We start from the raw sequence: 18,113 nt of genomic DNA, 5'->3' as shown, positions 1-18,113 counted from the left end.
ATGTACTTTGAAGGACTTTGAGGCATTGATGCAATAAAAGAAATAAATCTATTTTCCGATACTTTCATACAAACGTTGTACATCTTATGCCCGTTGGATTGAAAGTGTTACACTCTTGAAAAGACCACGAAATTCGTTGAAGGGTTTAGTTCATCCAAAACCTACAGGTGCACGACTTTTTACCCAAATAACAATCGCCGAGATAAACTAGATGGTTGAATGAATTAACAGCTGAGAGGTGAGGTCAGCTAGGACCATACCCGACGGCGTGTTAACTCCGCACACTCATTAAAGAGTATCGGAATGGGAGGAGGGGTCAGCTCCTCATTACCTGCGTTGCCGCACACTCGAGGAAAACCACAGACATCACAGCCCCCGTGCATCGGAAAAGCTGCAAAATGCCCACGCCTTGCACACGTCACAAGACCCAACCGCCTTCGTGCAGGGACGACTCCCAGGCGCCCGAGCGGGGGGGGGGCACTGAGAGTGTCCTCCTGCCCACAATACACCGCGTCCCGAAAGAATGCAGCGGGGTTCTTTGGGAGGGGGGACGGGAGTGCGTGAGAAAGGAAAGTGGCGCGACCCTTTTCCGTTCGGGGCGGGGGTGTCACTTGGGTAGGGGGGCGCAGGGGGTGAGGGGGCAGGAGGCAGATGGGCAAGCTTCCAGGGCGTGCCGAAATGCAAGGTGACGGAGAAAAATGGCAGTGTGAAAAACCGTTTCTCTCAGTTTCAGTTTTCAGAGAGCGCAAAAGTATACGAATTTCAAACATGTATTCCCTTCGCCAAGCGCCGGTTTGCTATTTAAATACAATCTTCTTCAACCGCAGCAAAAACGCAATGCTGAGAAATATGAAATATATAGGTCACACAAAATATGTATGTTAACAGAGGTATTTCTTCGTAACTACCGAAAACGGAGCTCTGTCAGCCAGGAAACAGATTAATTGTGGAGTGCCGCAAGGCGCCATATTATCTCCTATTCTATTCAACTGCTATGTCAACGATCTTCCTTCTTCTCCACAAACCCACACTTTCATGTTCGCCGACGATACTGCTATCGCGGCAAGATCTTGGAGCGGCACGTGTGCCTTCCGAAAGATCCAAAACCACCTCTCTTTACTTGAAAAGTGGACCGTTAACTCGAAAGTCACAATTAATGCCGAGAAAAGCGTTGTTGTCGACTTTCGAAGAAAACGAAACTATCCCCAAAAAAACCTTTAACCTTTCAATCCGTGCGTATTCCGACGAAATTCTCACACAAACTCTTAGGGATACATTTCGATTACAAACTGACATGGGCCAAGCACGTACAGCATGCCTTACATATTGCTCAGGGCACAAGAGCACTTCTATCTCCACTCTTGTGCTCCAAATCGCGCCTCACGCACAGAACAAAAATTCGACTATACCTTTCATATATCCGTCCCAGGATGCTGTACGGTTAAGAAATTTTCGGGAACGCGACAAAAACAGACAGAAATCGCTTAGAAACATTCCAGAATAAAACACTTCGCTACCTCACAAACCAGAGTAGACTCGTCCCAACACAAGAGATCAGAAACGCACACAAAATACCTAAGGTACACGACTTCATTCGAGCGCAAGCTAAACGACTCGAGAGGTCCCTTCCACAAGAAACACTTACAAAAAACATATGGGATTACTCCCTACATAGAAAACGCCGTCCGAGCTACAGACTTCCAAAAGAAATTATATTTCGGTAGTAAAACCGAATTCTTTCTTATTACTTTTATTTATCTTAAAAATAGAAGAAGAAAATGTTTTTGTTAGTGAAATTGAACAAGGATTCTGTTTTGTAAATATTCTGTGAATGCCTTGTCAAACTGTTGAATTGTTCATGTGTAGATTAAGGAAAAAAAGAAGAAATATTGAAAAAAATATATATATATTAATACAAAAAAAACAAGACAAAAGATAAGGGAAAAAAAAGATAATTTATGTAAATATATAAACAAAAAAAAGTATGCAAAACAGAGGAAAAAAAAAGAGATTGTAGACCAGAATTAACAAGTTAATGTTTAGTTTTAAGACTTAGTTGTAGTAAAAAAAATAAAATATATAATCCGTCCTGTTGACGAGGAAAAGGGAAAAAATGCTCCCGCCCATAAATATAAGGTAATTTAGTTCTTCTCATTATAGTTCTTCTCCTTAGGTTACGGCCAATTGCCAACCCACTAGTGGTCTTTCTTTCAATTTCTCCTTCACTAACACTGGAAAGGTGCACGTTCGCCATTTACAATTTCGTTCGCCATTGTTTTTCCTGTGCCAATTGCACGCACACTGTCGCTGAAGGGGTGAACATCGTCACACCGAAGCAGCGTTGTAACGAAGGGCAAATGCCCAGTCAATAGGGTTTCTGGTCTGGTCTTCGTAACTACCCCGAGACCATAGACTGACGAAGCAGACTGAGACGTAATGCAAAACGTAACTCCTAAAAAAACACCATTGCCATTATTGCACTTCATTTACACAATACCCAGCAAGCCGTTGCAAGGACGTGTGGCAGGGGGTGGTAGGTCACCAGCCATTCTAAATAAATTCCCTCTATTTCCTCATGCACCTGGAACCCCGCGATCCACCCAAAAACCACACGGAAAGGGTGCGACCGAACACCAATCACGCAGCATGCCTACAAATATTACGAGCTTTACAAGGTTAGCAGCTGTTCCTATGCCTGCGCCAAGAGGACAAGATCATACATTGAAAGAGAGCAGGCACACATGCGATTCAGACACTTCATACTCGTTAGTATTCTACACATTCCAGACGGACAATTCACAAATGCAATAGCCTTTATATACATTCACCTACACCACACCCGGCACAAGGGCGGGGGGCGTCAAGACGCCAAACTTGGAGAGTGCTTTGCGGTAATTTAATTATGTCAATCCTTATTTTCGACAGCGAGCACCAATTTTTTTCTTAGGTGTTCCTCCTTTTTTGCAGTCGCAAAAGTGCACGGCAAAACGAACGCTTGAATCTATCGGTTTGACGGTTAAAAAAACCATAAATACAGTAATCAACCCGAAGGTCGGTTTGGTAGGTGATGGTAGAGTTCACCCAGTACTAACTAAGCTCTTTACGGCGTGTGAAATTCACACATCAGGGTAGGGGGCCAAGGCCAGGGTACCAGATCTTCCTGGTGAACCATAACCACAGGGCTTTGGCCCTGGCAGGTTATGGTTCACCAGGAAGATCTGGTACCCGAAAAATCACATAGCTTGGGTGGAGCTGCAGGTGTTCAGAGAGGCTTGCCCGGGAATCGAAACCGGGCCCCCCGGTCAGTAGTCCGATTGTAATTTTGTGGCATTTATCGGCCCTATCAATGCAATTAAGGGGTGTAATTATATCTCCAATTTCAGAAGCAAAACCACACGCTTTATATCTTTGTAGTGAGTTCAATCTAACCCCGAGTTGTTGCATATCTAAAGGTTCCCACCCCAGATGTGGTATTAAATGCGTGACACTTTGTGTCCTTTGGTACGAGTATTTCACGAACCTAGCTGCCTTTCTCTGTACCCTTTTCAATTCTGTACTCAATACTTTTTTATTGGCTCCTATACGCTCGCCGCATACTCGAGGTGAGGCCTTCATGAAGAAAAATAGCACATTTCAATTCTTGAGAATGAATTCTCATGACTAATGGCCAATACGTAATCCTGCGCGCCCCTCTTCGTCGGCACAAGGTTGGGGCACGCTTCCGCAGCCGCCCCCCAGGTTCGAGTCGCCGCCCTGGGCACAGAAAGTGCCCGGGGCGGCCGAGGGTTCATCCTTCGCGCCGATTAATTGCTATGAAAATTAGAAACTCCCGTTGGGCGCATTCTTTGAACATACCGCGAATGCCTGTCGAATGGCGGACGTGAAATCCAGACACTCGGAGAGGATATTAAATTAATTATAACCTTCACTCTAATCAACGTAACACACGCTGTTCAAAATCTAATTACGAGGATAGATTTACCAGCTCCGGGTCCGTCATTCAAAACGGGAAGAGGTTATAAATTTACGACGAAACGAATGCCCGGTTTTTTCATTTCTACTGCCTGAAAAAAATTTGGTGTCAAGAACGCAAACGAAATTAAGGAATGCAGTAAACAAAAAAATTGAATGCATTGATTTTCTCCCATATCAGTATTTTACTTCTTCACAGTTCATCGAGAATTACACAAAGTACGAGGAACAGAAGTCCTCAAGGCCTTATAAAATTCGTGCCACTCATTCTGAATCACTTTGAGGCGTTTTAAACACCGCCAATAACCTATTGATGGGGTAATGGGGCGTTAAACAATGTCGAAGCAAAAAATGTTGGAAGGATTATCCGTTGTAGACATCAGTGCACGCATACACGTATAATTGCGTTTTCAGCTGTGTCGTAAGTCTACCTAGAAGGCGTTGGAGCTGATTGTCGGACCGATAGAGATGGCACCCAACAGTTTGCTACGGCTCCTCTGTTGTGAAGGGTATTCCACGACATTTCTGCATTACATATGTACTCGACAAATGTTTCATGGCTTGGCAATAGACTCAGGACCATCGGGATACGAGGAAGAAATAAAATGCTTCAGAAAAATCTATCCAGAGAAGATGGCGACCCATCGTAGCCTGCATAATTGAAATCTTTCATTTTTTTTACTGAATATTTTTCCCTTTTCCTGTCCTCTCCCATATCCTCCCTTATCACTTCCCACCTGGGGCTGGCAATCCCTGCCACACACCTTTGCGGTGAATTTCGGGGTATTGATGTCGATGCCCAACAGAAAGTTGCGAAAGACGCCGTGATTACGTTTTATCCCAATCTCAAATGAAACAAAATATAAGCTGAAACATTAATGAAAATGCCTCCGGAAATGGGAAATAATTATTCTTTGAAATTGAGGTCAAACACTGAAAAAATACGGTTTTCTAGCTTTGGCCGAAAGTTATGTCACCGGGGTCAATTGTCCCCTTGGACTGCATGGATGAATTCAACAGAGAGATAAGATATCCATCATGCCGACGATCAATAAACAATGGTCTCGAATAATTATGCCCCCAAGACAACTCGTCGGACATGAGAGACAAAACACGACATTTCGCATTTTGCGCAATCACAATTTCACTTCAAGTTAAAGTCACGTGCGTCTATTCCGCACAGGCATTTCCCCATCTACACGAAAAGTCAGTTTACTTCATCCGCTCATACATTTAAATATATTTACATCTTCACCTTTAACTACTACTTAACCTCGTGTTCGCGTTGTCATCATAAGGAAAGATTACGGAGCGGGCTATAAATAGAGAGGATTCCGCAGAGCATCATTAAAAAGATTTCAGGAAAAAGGAGGTGCGACACTCCCATTTATTTCCTTTCCTTAGATAATGAAACGTATGCTACTCCTTGAAATGTTCTAATCTGATAAACGCGTCCCCTTGTCCATTTCCAGATTAGCGAATCAAGCAGGGAGTGAGTCCCGGTGTTTATTACACGTCTCGGCAATTCTCCGAATTCCTCTGTTATCACTCATACAGCGATTAACACCGCATTAATACGCCAACACTTCCCATTCCGATACATGTGTAAGACCGCAAATGCGCAACTACAAGACGCTTGACTCGGGTTCAACGTGATCTGGAGAAGTCCGTGGACGGAAACGGAGGGCAATACGAAGGACTATATACTATACATCTCGTATATTCATGGATACCATTCTCAAGTACGCTCGGCGGAACACATCCAAATATACGCAACCAAATTAATAATAATAAGAGAGGAATATTTCTTAAATATTTACATAGAACTACGTTAAATTTCGAACTTTGATCGTTGTGATGAACTAATGTGTACTATTTACGCCATTGATGTACAATTAAATATTTATGGGGGATAGGAATGTTGCGGTGGCTATCGTACTAGCTTCCCATACTGAGTGCCCGGGTTCGTATCTCAGAGCGGCAGATATTTTTCAGTGGTATTCCTATCCCTACTTGGGGTGCTTTTTGGAGAGAACTTTGAATGAGTACAAGGTCCGTCGGATGGGGCATTAAACTGTGTGATCCCTTGGCGCCTCTCGTTAAAGAGTGGGCTAATGTCGACGCCAGGTTTCTCTCCATTCCCTTATCCTTTACTGTTCATCCCTAAGGGTGCACATGACCTCAGCTGTCGGTGCCTCCCCTAAAACTACTACCACTACTAAATATTGATTAATTGGCATTCTAACATTTATGGTAGATTTTGGATGGACACAAACTTCAAAACAGTGCAACGAGACATTCCTTTGTCTCTGCACGAAACACAACCCAACATTTTACTCCATCGCAAAGTCCGTCTTCATCTCTGAGTACTTGTTTCCTGCCTTCATCCCGTCCAACATTCCGTTCCTATTCCTTCCTCGTTTGACCAACATTCTCCCCTTTATCACAGTCTTCAAAATCCAACTGCCAATCAAAATACTCTCTGTAACCATTCTTCCAATTCTCCTCTTGATTCCTCCCAACAGACCCCTCTCCTCGCCCACCATGCCTAGTATTTCCTCATTTGTTTTCTTTTCGGTCCATTTCACCTTCTCCATCCTTCTCCACACCCACATTTCCAAAGCCTCCAATCATCCTGCTTCAATGACCACGTTTCCGCGCCGTACAAATCTTCACTCCACGTAAAATATTCTTAATAGATATCGTTATAATCGTCACAGCGCCCTCTTCCGCCTTTACAGGTAAACGTTTTGCCTTTTCCCTCATATTTGAGGCTACTTAGAGGAATTCGAGGCGACGCTCCAAGATGTAACGGTGGATGCACGGGCGAAATCACGGCGCCAAGTGGCGAAATCCAGCCTTTCCGCCTCCACGGGGCCTATCGGACATCGCGGTCATTTCAACAGGAACGCCGAGACCGTCTCCTCGGATATTACAAACATTTGGCGAGCCGCAGAGGGGTTGCACAACTTTTACACCAGCTTCGCACTCTCACCTCCCTTCAAAGACCACGTTTCCGCGCCGCACAAAAAAACGACCCGCATCAAAGTTTGACAAGCCTACGCTTGACATCCTTACTCAAAGCCCGGTCATCAATTCCCTTCTTCCTGGTGAAAGCGTCTTCTCTTAAACCTATTCTATTTGTTAGGTCCCTACTACTTTGAACAATTTGGTACAAAACACACCCGAGATAGGCGTAATGTTTCACCTGCTCTAATTTATGAGCTCCAATTTTTATACTTAACTTTCCTCTTTCTCATAAATCGCCTAACTTCCGTTTATTTATTCTAATGCCACAGCTATCGCATTGCCTTCAAAATGCATTCCGGAGTGTTTGCAACTCCTTGGCTGACTGACAAAGTAAAGTTGGTCATCCGAAGGCCTGATTTAATGAATCGCCCACCAGCACGAGTGATACTGGACACCCCTATTCCCAACACTGCTCCGCCCGAGTCTACATCCCCCCACTCGCTCTTGTGCAGTCCGTGGCATGCACAGATTGCTGACAACTCTCCTCGCCATCTAATCCTATTATCCGCAATACATCCCATACCAATGATTAATACTTGCAATATAATCCAAGTCACCCCGTCATACGCTTTCTCGAAATCTACGAAACAGGTGAACACGCCCTGATTGTATTTTATGTTTGTCTCGATTAGTAACCTCATTACTGCTATGGCATCGCGCAAGCCTCCCCGTTCCTGAACCCAAACTAATCATCCCCTAAATATTAATCATTTTCCCTGCTCTCCACACTTTTGTAGATCACCCAGAGAACAACTTTAGCCGTGTGCGAAATTAAACAATGTTCAGTAGTCATCAAATTATGAAGCTTTTTCCTGTTTTTGGGAAGATAACGGAAACTGATCTGACAATTAAATTCCGGCCAAATATCTCCTTCACAAATGCTACCTACGAATTAGCTACCCTTCATACTCACATTTCTCTTAACTTTTAAGTGGTTCCGCGGGAATGTTGTCCACCTCCACAGCCTTTCTTCCTTTCCACTCAATAACTTTTCCAACCCGCCATCGAGTAAAGACGACCTAAGCTATTCTCATCCACGACACACTCTCTTTCTACGTCTAACCTTGCCGGTCTAGTGCCTTTGCCATACACTTCCTGACTGGTAGCTCAGTACGTCTCAACACAAGCTACCATTATCTATGCCATATTCTCTTTTTATGCCTACGCCGGCTGGTCTCCATATTGCGCGCCGATTTCACACTTAAAAGTAAACTTCCCGAATCCTCTCACTTCGTCTTCCGTCACGCTGCTTTTACCATACGAGAGTCGCTTTCATATTTTTTACATTATTTATTTTCCAACTATTTTACCAACCCGCCTTAATTGAAAATCCCGTTTATCCCGGGAACATTATCTGGATTCGATACTGAGTTCAAGCTAAAAATCAATCCGTTTGCCCTGAAGCATGGCAATGGGATGCTGTCACCCATCTCGGGGTTCGGCGGGAGCAATCTTCCAATAGCCTGACAGGGACACTCCCGATGGGAAGGCGCGACCATTCTGCGACACTGAGGCAGCCGCGACCCCCCTGGGGGGCACCCACTCAGTCCCTTCCTTCGTCCGGCGACTCCTCCGAGTGAAAAGGGAACCGGAGACGAAGGGAATTTATTTTCCCATGGCGCCACCTTCGACTTGGCGCCAACCTCCCCTCCCCTCCCTGCCCCCTCCCGCCGAGTGGCCACAGAAACGGAAACCAGTATTATTACCTCAGATTTACTCGAGATTAACGCGCTATTTCTCAAATTTCCTCCAAACGTATTTTTCGATTTTTAGGTATTTTAGTACCCTGCCAGCCACCGCTAGGGTGAATCCACACCAGAATAATTTTGACCCCTACCGCGGTCCGATAGTGTTATTATGATCCCCTACCGTTCGAGGACAAAATGACATCTGAAATCTATCTATTCTACTCTGAATCTCTCAAATTGTATTGACATGATCTCCTACCGTAGTGCGATGGGTGTAATAATACATTTTCAACGTCACTGCCAAAGACACGTCCTTCCAATTTATGAAAGAGCTTCAATCTGTAATTTAACCTTTGCTCCGTGAGTGATTCGCAGCCTGACTCCTCTAATAATTTCGATACGCTACTAAGTTTATCATAGCTACGTTTTAAAATTCCATCTCCTCTATGCTGCGCGTGATCAAATTCGGCAATCAATCCAACTTAGTGAGGATCCTATTTATACTTGCAACATATTCTAAATGAGGCCTAACCAAAGACCGATATCATTACTCTTTGACTTTTTCATCACATTTACCCAGTACTCTTCTAATAAATCCTGATGTTAGCTTGTCCACATATTCCCCGTGTGCGTTTCACCCAGGAGAGGTTAAGAGTGAGGGTAACGCCCAAGTATTTGCTGTCTCCAGCGTCACTTTATGGAAATTGCATAACATATTGCAATGAAATTATTGACTTTGTAATTACACACACTTTATTAAAGAACCCATATCCAGGTTTCGACGTTGAAGACCTGATGATGACGTTCAACGTCGAAACCTGGGCCGTGTTCATTAAATAAAGTGCGTGGAATTACAAAGTCAATTTCATTTCAATATGCCGAGATATTTACTTGAGTCTACTTATCCCATTTCGGCGTTCCCAATGCAGTAGGTGTTCGGGAGGGTGTCGCTCTTTTTCAAAAATTCATCCCTGAGATACCATGTCCGTGGCCACAGGGCTCTTCCTCCCGGCGACGACCGCCCGCACCACTGCCCCTCCGCCGACCACGCTCCTCTTCCCCTCGGCATGGCGGCCGCTGTGCCGACCATTCTCACTGAAGGCATGGATGGAGTGGGGCAATGGTCGCTCGGATTGGAACTCGGGACCCTGCGCCACAACTACCGAGCCCTTCTCCCCCCTGCCCAACCCACGTAACCAAATGGGTGAAGATTCCTCCCCCCTCTCCCCACGCACCGACGACGGTCGCCCTGCCCCTGCCCCCCTGGCTCCAGCAGCCTCCCTCCCCCTCGAGCGAGCCCGTCACCTTCCGCCGCCACGAACACTCGCCGGAAAAATCACCCCGGCGAGTACTGGGACTGACCCAGCCACCGCTGGAACCGAAACCCTTCACCGGCCGAGGGGATGCGGGGTCAGGGTCAGCTTGAGCCACGTGACAGCGATAAAATAAGGAAGAAAATCACGGAATGGCGCCTAATAATATTTCCATGAGATTCATGGAAAAATTTCCAAATTATAATTAAGGAAACGTTTGCAAAGATAAGAAATTTGCTGAACTATTTACAATTGGATAAAGCGCACGAGTAATAAAAGATGAATCTCAATCCTTCCTCTCCAATTTTCTTTTTTCTATTGATTTACGTTCGAAAAAATTGAGTTCGCACCAAACTTGAATGTGCTAATTCAGTATTTCACGTCACTAAAATTTTGCAGTAGATTCAATAAGAGTTGAAAAGTAATCGTTAAAATACATGTGTAGCCATATAGCAAGACGACGACGTGGTTCAGTGACACAGTCCTTTCGAGCTAACTGCCAACGCCCCGGGGGGAGAGACCCACCTTCACCGGTCATTTCACAATGTTAATATTACATAGCATTTCACAAGAAACGTGTCTGTAGTATAAGTGTTACTTGCGAGAAGAAGAAAATCATTACTAAGGCAAAAATATATTAAAAATAACACACGAAAGAAATGAACCGTACAATTAAAGGCTGTCATAATTGTAATTCTTAATGTTGCGATTGCATTTTATTTTTTTGAAGCAACTTTTATTAGAACTGTTTTTTTCCGAGTCCGCTTCTTCTTTTTTTCGAAACAGATTCCTCTTTGTACGCTTCTGTGGTTTTAGTTTTTCTTTCCTGGACTTAATTCGCCATCATATTCAGGGTGCGGAAACATAACTTCCTGTTTTCAAAAAGCGTTATGCTGCCGCAACCTGTATAACACCTATTATATTTAACCGAAGGACGTAATATGTAGGCAGAGCAATCATTTCTATAAAAATAACGTACAAGGTACACAATGGCAACAGAATTGGATGTGTCGTCGTTTTTACGTTAATAAAATCGATGAACGAACTGTTTTTTCTTTCGTTTCCCGAACGACAAAAGTAACACGAGAAAGCGAAAGCGAACGAATCAATTCAAGGCGACACATTTCAAGGTCGAATTCCCGAATTCCACGCCACGACCTCATCACAATATTTATCCCCCTGTGGTTTAAAAAAATAAATAAATTCACGATTCCGGGATTTGGCAAGGCGCGCCTCGGGAACTCCCGCGTCCTTGTCCCTATTCCACCCCACCCCTTTCCCTTCCCTCCCCCCCTCCTGTCATTCGTCCACGCCCAGGAAGGGATGCCTCCTGCGGCGGCCAAACGCCAAGATTAACCGGAAATAAATAAATGAATGGAAAAAGCACACACGAGGAAAAAACCAGCGAACTCAAAAAACACCCTCCCCTCCCCTACCTTCTGGTCCGGCGCTGCCAATCGACGCGACGACGGCGTCCAAATTCCACCCACTGCGGAAGCGACGGCGCCGTGGACCTCCGAAGGGCGGCCGACAGGGAGAGTGGCCGGCGTGACCACAACACGGACACGTACGGATCCACTAAAGAGCGCGCGCGCTCGACTTTATCGCCGACTGAATGCCACAGAAAAAGTAAAGCCAGAGAGTGAAAGAATATTGATGATATATATATATTGCGGCATGCGACTCTCTCTCTCTCTGTCGCTATTCTACGTTGAAGAAGAAATATGAAAAGTGAAGACGTCCGTCCTCTCCGGGAGACGAAGAAGCAGAAGCGGCGCGTGTGCGTAGTAAACTCGTGACCCCGGATAGAGATCACAAGGGCGTCTGACTGAACTCAGCGGCGAGACATACACAACGCGCAATTTATATAAATATATATTAAAAACTTTTACGTTTTACACCGCCCACAAGTGCGCCATTATCATCTAAACACACACACACATCACCCTCACATGCAGCAGAGGATCAACCACACGCGCGCAAACACTAACGACGAATGGCGCGCGCTATTCGGTGCCGACGAGAGCTGGTGACCACGTGTTCGACGAAGGAGCGAAGCACTGACTCTCGCTCTCCGCATCCCTGAAGTGCCACCGCCCGCCGCCGACGGGTTGATTGCGGCGCCACTGGCGGAAGGGACGGAGGATATGGCTGGCAGGGGGATGGGGGACGGTGGTAGGGGAGGGGGAGAGGGTGGGGAAACAGGCGAAGGACGAAAATTCGCACCACTCCAACGCCGTTAAGTCACACGCGATCCGCGTGCCATATCACTTCGCACATTTCTCTCGAGACGGTCGAATGGCGCGCTGATACGTCGTATTGACCACCACGGCGGGCAATATCGGCGAGAGATGTGTTTCGGAAGGATCGATCCCTAGTTTACGCCGACTGCTCAAGCACTCGCTCGCAAAGAGACACCTTCGCACCCACACATTGCAGTGGCGCCCCCTGGCATCCCCGCAAACGGCACCAGATTGGCGCAACATCATCATATCCTCCCCCACCCCCCCTTCGATCACAGAGATTCAACCATGACTGCTTCTTACGATTGATTGATTTCTTCAAGCAAAACATTAGTTCAAAAGTCGCCATTTTTTTATTTTTAAGTTTACCGGTCAAGGTGGCGGCGGGGTAACGTCCTCGGTCGCGGGTTCGATTCCCGCCTGGGTGGGTTTTCCTCCCACTAGGGTTTGGGTGTCTAATTACATTGCTATCACTGTGAATAATCCGATGTAAAGGCCGAAAAGTGCTGTTTACGGAATAAGGCTAAATAAATAAAATATGGAACATAAGTTTACATAAATTTTTTTTAAATATGCATATCATTGCGTTGTGGGTCGCGATAGTCCAGGAGGTAGAGCGTTAGACTGCTGAACGGAGGGTCCCGGGTTCGATTCCCGGGCGAGGCACTCTGAGCACCTGCAGCTCTACCCAAGCTAAAGTGATTTTTCAGGTACCAGATCTTCCTGGGAAACCATAACCGGCACAGGGAAAGGAACTGCCCCCCCCTTCCCTGATGTGTGAATTTCACACGCCGTATATGGCTTAGTACTGGGTGAACTATACCATCACCTACTAAACGGACCTTCGGGTTGATTATTGTGTTTATGGCTTATCATTACGTTACTTTCTTTTTAATTATTTTGTGACTACTAACAAAACCCAATCCAGCAACCTACACTACATCTAGTCACTCTTCATCTCCGAGCACTTCCTCCCTCCGTTCAACCCGTCCAACATCCCTATCCTGTTCCTTCCCTTTCCTCGTTTTCCTCTCATTCTCCCCTCTATTACAGTCTTCAAAATCCCACTGCCAACCAATATGGCCTTCATCCATTTTTACTGCCTCCATAGGAATCCCCAAACTAACCCCTCCCATCGCCCACCATACCAAGTACTTCCTCATTTGTTTTCCTCTCGGTCCATTTCACCTTCTCCACGACCACATTTCAAAAGTCTTCAATCTACGCTTATCCTAATGCTTCAATGACCACGTTTCCGCGCCGTACATAGCTATGCTTAATATCAAAGTTTTTACGTATATTTCGTTAATATCCTTACTCAACGTCCAGTGTGTATATATATATATATATATATATATATATATATAGTATATATATATATATATATATATATATACATACATATACATATATATATATATATATTTTTTTTTAAGGTAATCTACCGGTTAAGGTAGGTTTTTGGATGGACACAACTACCAAACAAATATTTTATTACTCCTAACAAAACACAAAATCCATCATCCTACTCTATATCAGGTCCCTCTTCATCTCTGAGTACTTTCTTCCTCCCTTCATCCCGTCCAACATCCCTATCCTGTTCCTTCCCTTTCCTCTTTTGCCCAACATTCTACCCTCTATCACAGTCTTCAACATCCCACTGCCGGTCAATACCCCCTTCATCCACTTTTACTGCCTCCACAGGATTTCTCCCAACAAACCCCTCTCTTCTCCCACCATACCAAGTACTTCCTCATTTGTTTTCTTCTCTGTCCATTTCACCTACTCCATTCTTCTCCACACCCACATTTCAAAAGCCTCCAGTCTACGTCTATCCTCCTGCTTCAATGACCACGTTTCCGCACCGTACATAGCTACGCTCCATATCAAAGTTTTTACGAGTCTTTTCTTAACATCCTTACTCAAAGTCCCCGTCATCAACTCCCTCCTCCTTGTGAAAGCCTCTTTGCCTAGCGATATTCTTCTCCTTACGTCCCTACTACTTTGACCGTGTTGGTCCAAAACACTACCGAGATACGTAAACTGCTCTACCTGCTCTAGTTTTTGCCCTCCTATTTTAATGTTAAGCTTGGCCTTTTTCTTTCTAGAAAATCGCATAACCTTTGTTTTCTTAATATTGATTCTCATCCCATACCTGTCGCACTGAATTTCCAATTCACTCAGCAATGCTGGGAGAAAGCAGTTGAGTTCTGCAGAAGACAGGGGTTAGTCATCACCAACACTTGGTTTAGACACCACAAAAGACGCAGGTATACATGGAAAATGCCAGGTGACTCAGGAAGATATCAGCTAGATTATATCCTGGTTAGACACAGGTTTAGGAACAGTGTGATAAATTCCCACAGCTTCCCGGGAGCGGATGCGGACTCAGACCACAATTTAGTTGTTATGAAATGTAGCGTACGTTTCAAAAAGATAAGGCAGGGGCGGCGAGTTAGAAAATGGAATGTAGAAGCATTAAATGGGTTGAAAAGGAAGGAATACAAACAGGCGGTAGAGAAAATCATGGAGGATGGTAAAGGGCTTAGTACTATCGAAGAAAAATGGGAAATGATCAAGAAAGGGTTGTCTAAAGCCGCAAAAGACACTATTGGGACCGTTAACGCTAAAAGGACTAGGAAACCATGGATCACGGATGAGATGATTACAAAGATGAATGAGCGGCGAAAATGGAAGAATTTAAATACAGAATTAGGCAAAATGAAGTACAAAGAATTGAACAATACATTGCGGCGGGCAACAAATAAAGTAAAAGAAGCATGGTGGAAGACGCAGTGCGAGGATATGGAAAGTCTGCAGAGGAAGGGTGAAATCGATGCGCTGTACAGCAAAGTTAAATCGTTATCGGGAAGTAAGAAAGGAAGAGCTATGCTAACAGTTAGAGATAAGGCGGGTAAGGTAATAGTTGACGCAGGAAAGATCCAAGAGAGATGGAAGGAGTATATAGAAGAACTGTATAGTAAAGAACTCAGACCAACAAAGTTAGACATTGAAAAAGAAAATGACGTAGAGGAAGGCAGCTTAGGTCCAGGCATACTAGACAATGAGATAGAAAGGGCATTAAGAGAGATGAAACTAAATAAGGCCGTGGGGGTAGATAACATTCCCGTGGAACTTTTAAATTGCTTAGGAAAATGTGGGAGGAAGAGACGATATGGGCTGATCCGTAGTATTTATGAGGAGGGAATCTGGCCGGAAGACTTTGTGAGATCAGTTTTAGTTCCCATTCCGAAAAAGGTAAAGGCCACGTCATGTGAGGACTATAGGACAATTAGTTTGATATCCCACGCAGCTAAAGTTGTTCTCAGGATCATAAACAAAAGGATAGAGAGTAGGGCAAATGATTACTTTAGGAAGGGGAGAGGTACGCGTGATGCCATTACAGTAATGAGATTATTAATCGAGAGGAATATAGAACACAACGAGGAGGTATTTGCCTGTTTCGTAGATTTCGAAAAAGCGTTTGATAGAGTGAATTGGGAAAAACTAATGAGTATATTGATGAAATAGGAATAGATTGGAGGGAAAGGAGGCTAATCCGCAACCTGTACATGTCTCAGACTGCTCAGGTGCGGGTGGGAAACGAGGAGTCAGGATGGGCAGTGTTAGGAAGGGGTGTAAGGCAGGGTTGCCCATTATCACCGTTGCCTTTCAACCTGTATGCAGAGGAAATGATCAAAGAGGCATGGGAAGAACTCGAGGTAGGAATGAAAGTGGGCGGGGAACTCGTAAAATCAGTTAGGTTTGCTGATAACCAAGCTTTAGTTTGTCAGTTAGCCAAGGGGTTGCAAGCATTGCTGATTGAATTGGAAATTCAGTGCGACAGGTATGGGATGAGAATCAATATTAATAAAACAAAGGTTATGCGATTTTCTAGAAAGAAAAAGGCCAAGCTTAACATTAAAATAGGAGGGCAAAAACTAGAGCAGGTAGAACAGTTTACGTATTTCGGTAGTGTCTTGGACCAACACGGTCAAAGTAGTAGGGACGTAAGGAGAAGAATTGCGCTATGCAAAGAGGCTTTCACAAGGAGGAGGGATTTGATGACGGGGACTTTGAGTAAGGATGTTAAGAAAAGACTCGTAAAAACTTTGATATGGAGCGTAGCTATGTACGGTGCGGAAACGTGGTCATTGAAGCAGGAGGATAGACGTAGACTGGAGGCTTTTGAAATGTGGGTGTGGAGAAGAATGGAGAAGGTGAAATGGACAGAGAAGAAAACAAATGAGGAAGTACTTGGTATGGTGGGAGAAGAGAGGGGTTTGTTGGGAGAAATCCTGTGGAGGCAGGAAAAGTGGATGAAGGGGGTATTGACCGGCAGTGGGATGTTGAAGACTGTGATAGAGGGTAGAATGTTGGGCAAAAGAGGAAAGGGAAGGAACAGGATAGGGATGTTGGACGGGATGAAGGGAGGAAGAAAGTACTCAGAGATGAAGAGGGACCTGATATAGAGTAGGATGATGGATTTTGTGTTTTGTTAGGAGTAATAAAATATTTGTTTGGTAGTTAGTTGTGTCCATCCAAAAACCTACCTTAACCGGTAGATTACCTTAAAAAAAATATATACACATATATATATATATATACACATATATATACACGAGGGTCATCCGGAAAGTAGTACCCGTTCGTGCCGCATGAAGTGCTGACGACGCGAGTAGCCGCTGGACGAGGTCAGATAGCTTCAGTGGCTTGTCTGCCTTCTCTGAGCCAAGTTGCGTGACGCTAGCATTGCCTGTGTTGTTTCTGTGATTGTTTACAATGTTTAAAAAATTGAGAACGCCGCCAGTTGTGAAGTGAGGGCAGTGATTAAATTCCTCAATGCAAGAAACGTTCGCCCATGTGATATTCATCGCCAATTAAAGGAGGTGTATGGAGACAATGTAATGGACGAGTCGTCTGTTCGGCGGTGGTGTCGCAACTTCAACATGGGGAGGGGGAACACACACGACGATGAGCGTTCGGAGAGACCGTCTGTCATTACAGACCAACTGGTGAGCTCAGTTGACGAATTCGTGAGGAACGATCGGCGCGTCACAATTGATGACATCTGTGAGCATTTTCCCAATGTTTCTCGAACAATTGTTCATGAAATTGTTAAACACCATCTGCATTATGCAAAAATTTGTGCAAGATGGGTCCCTCGCGTATCTCAATGAGCTGGCGGCGAAGGACTATGCAGCAGGAATACAGAAACTTGTCACACGTTATGACAAATGCCTTAATTTGCTTGGAGATTATGTTGAGAAGTAGTTTAAAGTATCCTCTTTCAAATAAAATTTTTTATGTTTGTTAATATTTACTTTTGTGTCTTTATTTCACGAACGGGTACTACTTTCCGGATGACCCTCGTATATATATATATATACACACTACATCCCGCATCCTACTCTACACCAGGTCCCCCTTCATCTCCGAGTACCTTCTTCCTCCCGTCATCCCGTCCAACATCCTCATCCTGTTCCTTCCCTTTCCTCGTTTGCCTAACATTCTCCCCTCTATTACAGTCTTCAACATCCAACTGCCAGTCAATTACCCCTTCATCCACTTTTCCTGCCTCCATAGGATTTCTACCAACAGACCCCTCTCCTCGTCCACCATACCAAGTACTTCCTATTTGCTTTCTTCTCTGTCCATCTCACCATCTCCATTCTTCTCCTCACCCACATTTCAAAAGCCTCCAGTCTACGTCTATCCTCCTACTTCAATGACCACGTTTCCGCGCCGCACATAGCTACGATCCATATCAAAGTTTTTACGAGCCTTTTCTTAACATCCTTACTCAAAGTCCCCGTCATCAACTCCCTCCTTGTGAAAGGCTCCTTGCCTAGCACAATTCTTCTCCT

General features: G+C 44.7%; 1 protein-coding gene across 3 annotated transcripts in view; it reads right to left on the bottom strand.

Moving 5' to 3' along the window:
- The window catches only part of NaPi-III (Na[+]-dependent inorganic phosphate cotransporter type III), a 222,310-nt gene that overhangs the window by 167,267 nt on the left and 36,930 nt on the right, over positions 1-18,113 (bottom strand). The window contains exon 1 of one of the 3 annotated variants that reach the window (XM_071586968.1): positions 11,440-11,649. The exons of the other annotated variants lie outside the window; for them this stretch is intronic. The gene's annotated coding sequence lies outside the window, so the exon portion shown is untranslated. Of the gene's footprint in view, positions 1-11,439; positions 11,650-18,113 lie in introns of those variants that run through there. 3 annotated transcript variants of the gene reach the window in all.

This window comes from Hetaerina americana, unplaced genomic scaffold (genome assembly GCF_022747635.1).
Source record: "Hetaerina americana unplaced genomic scaffold, ioHetAmer1.1.p SCAF_28, whole genome shotgun sequence".
NCBI lineage: Eukaryota > Metazoa > Arthropoda > Insecta > Odonata > Calopterygidae > Hetaerina > Hetaerina americana.
Note: the sequence above shows the minus strand (reverse complement) of the source record. Positions and strands in the feature narration are given on the sequence as shown.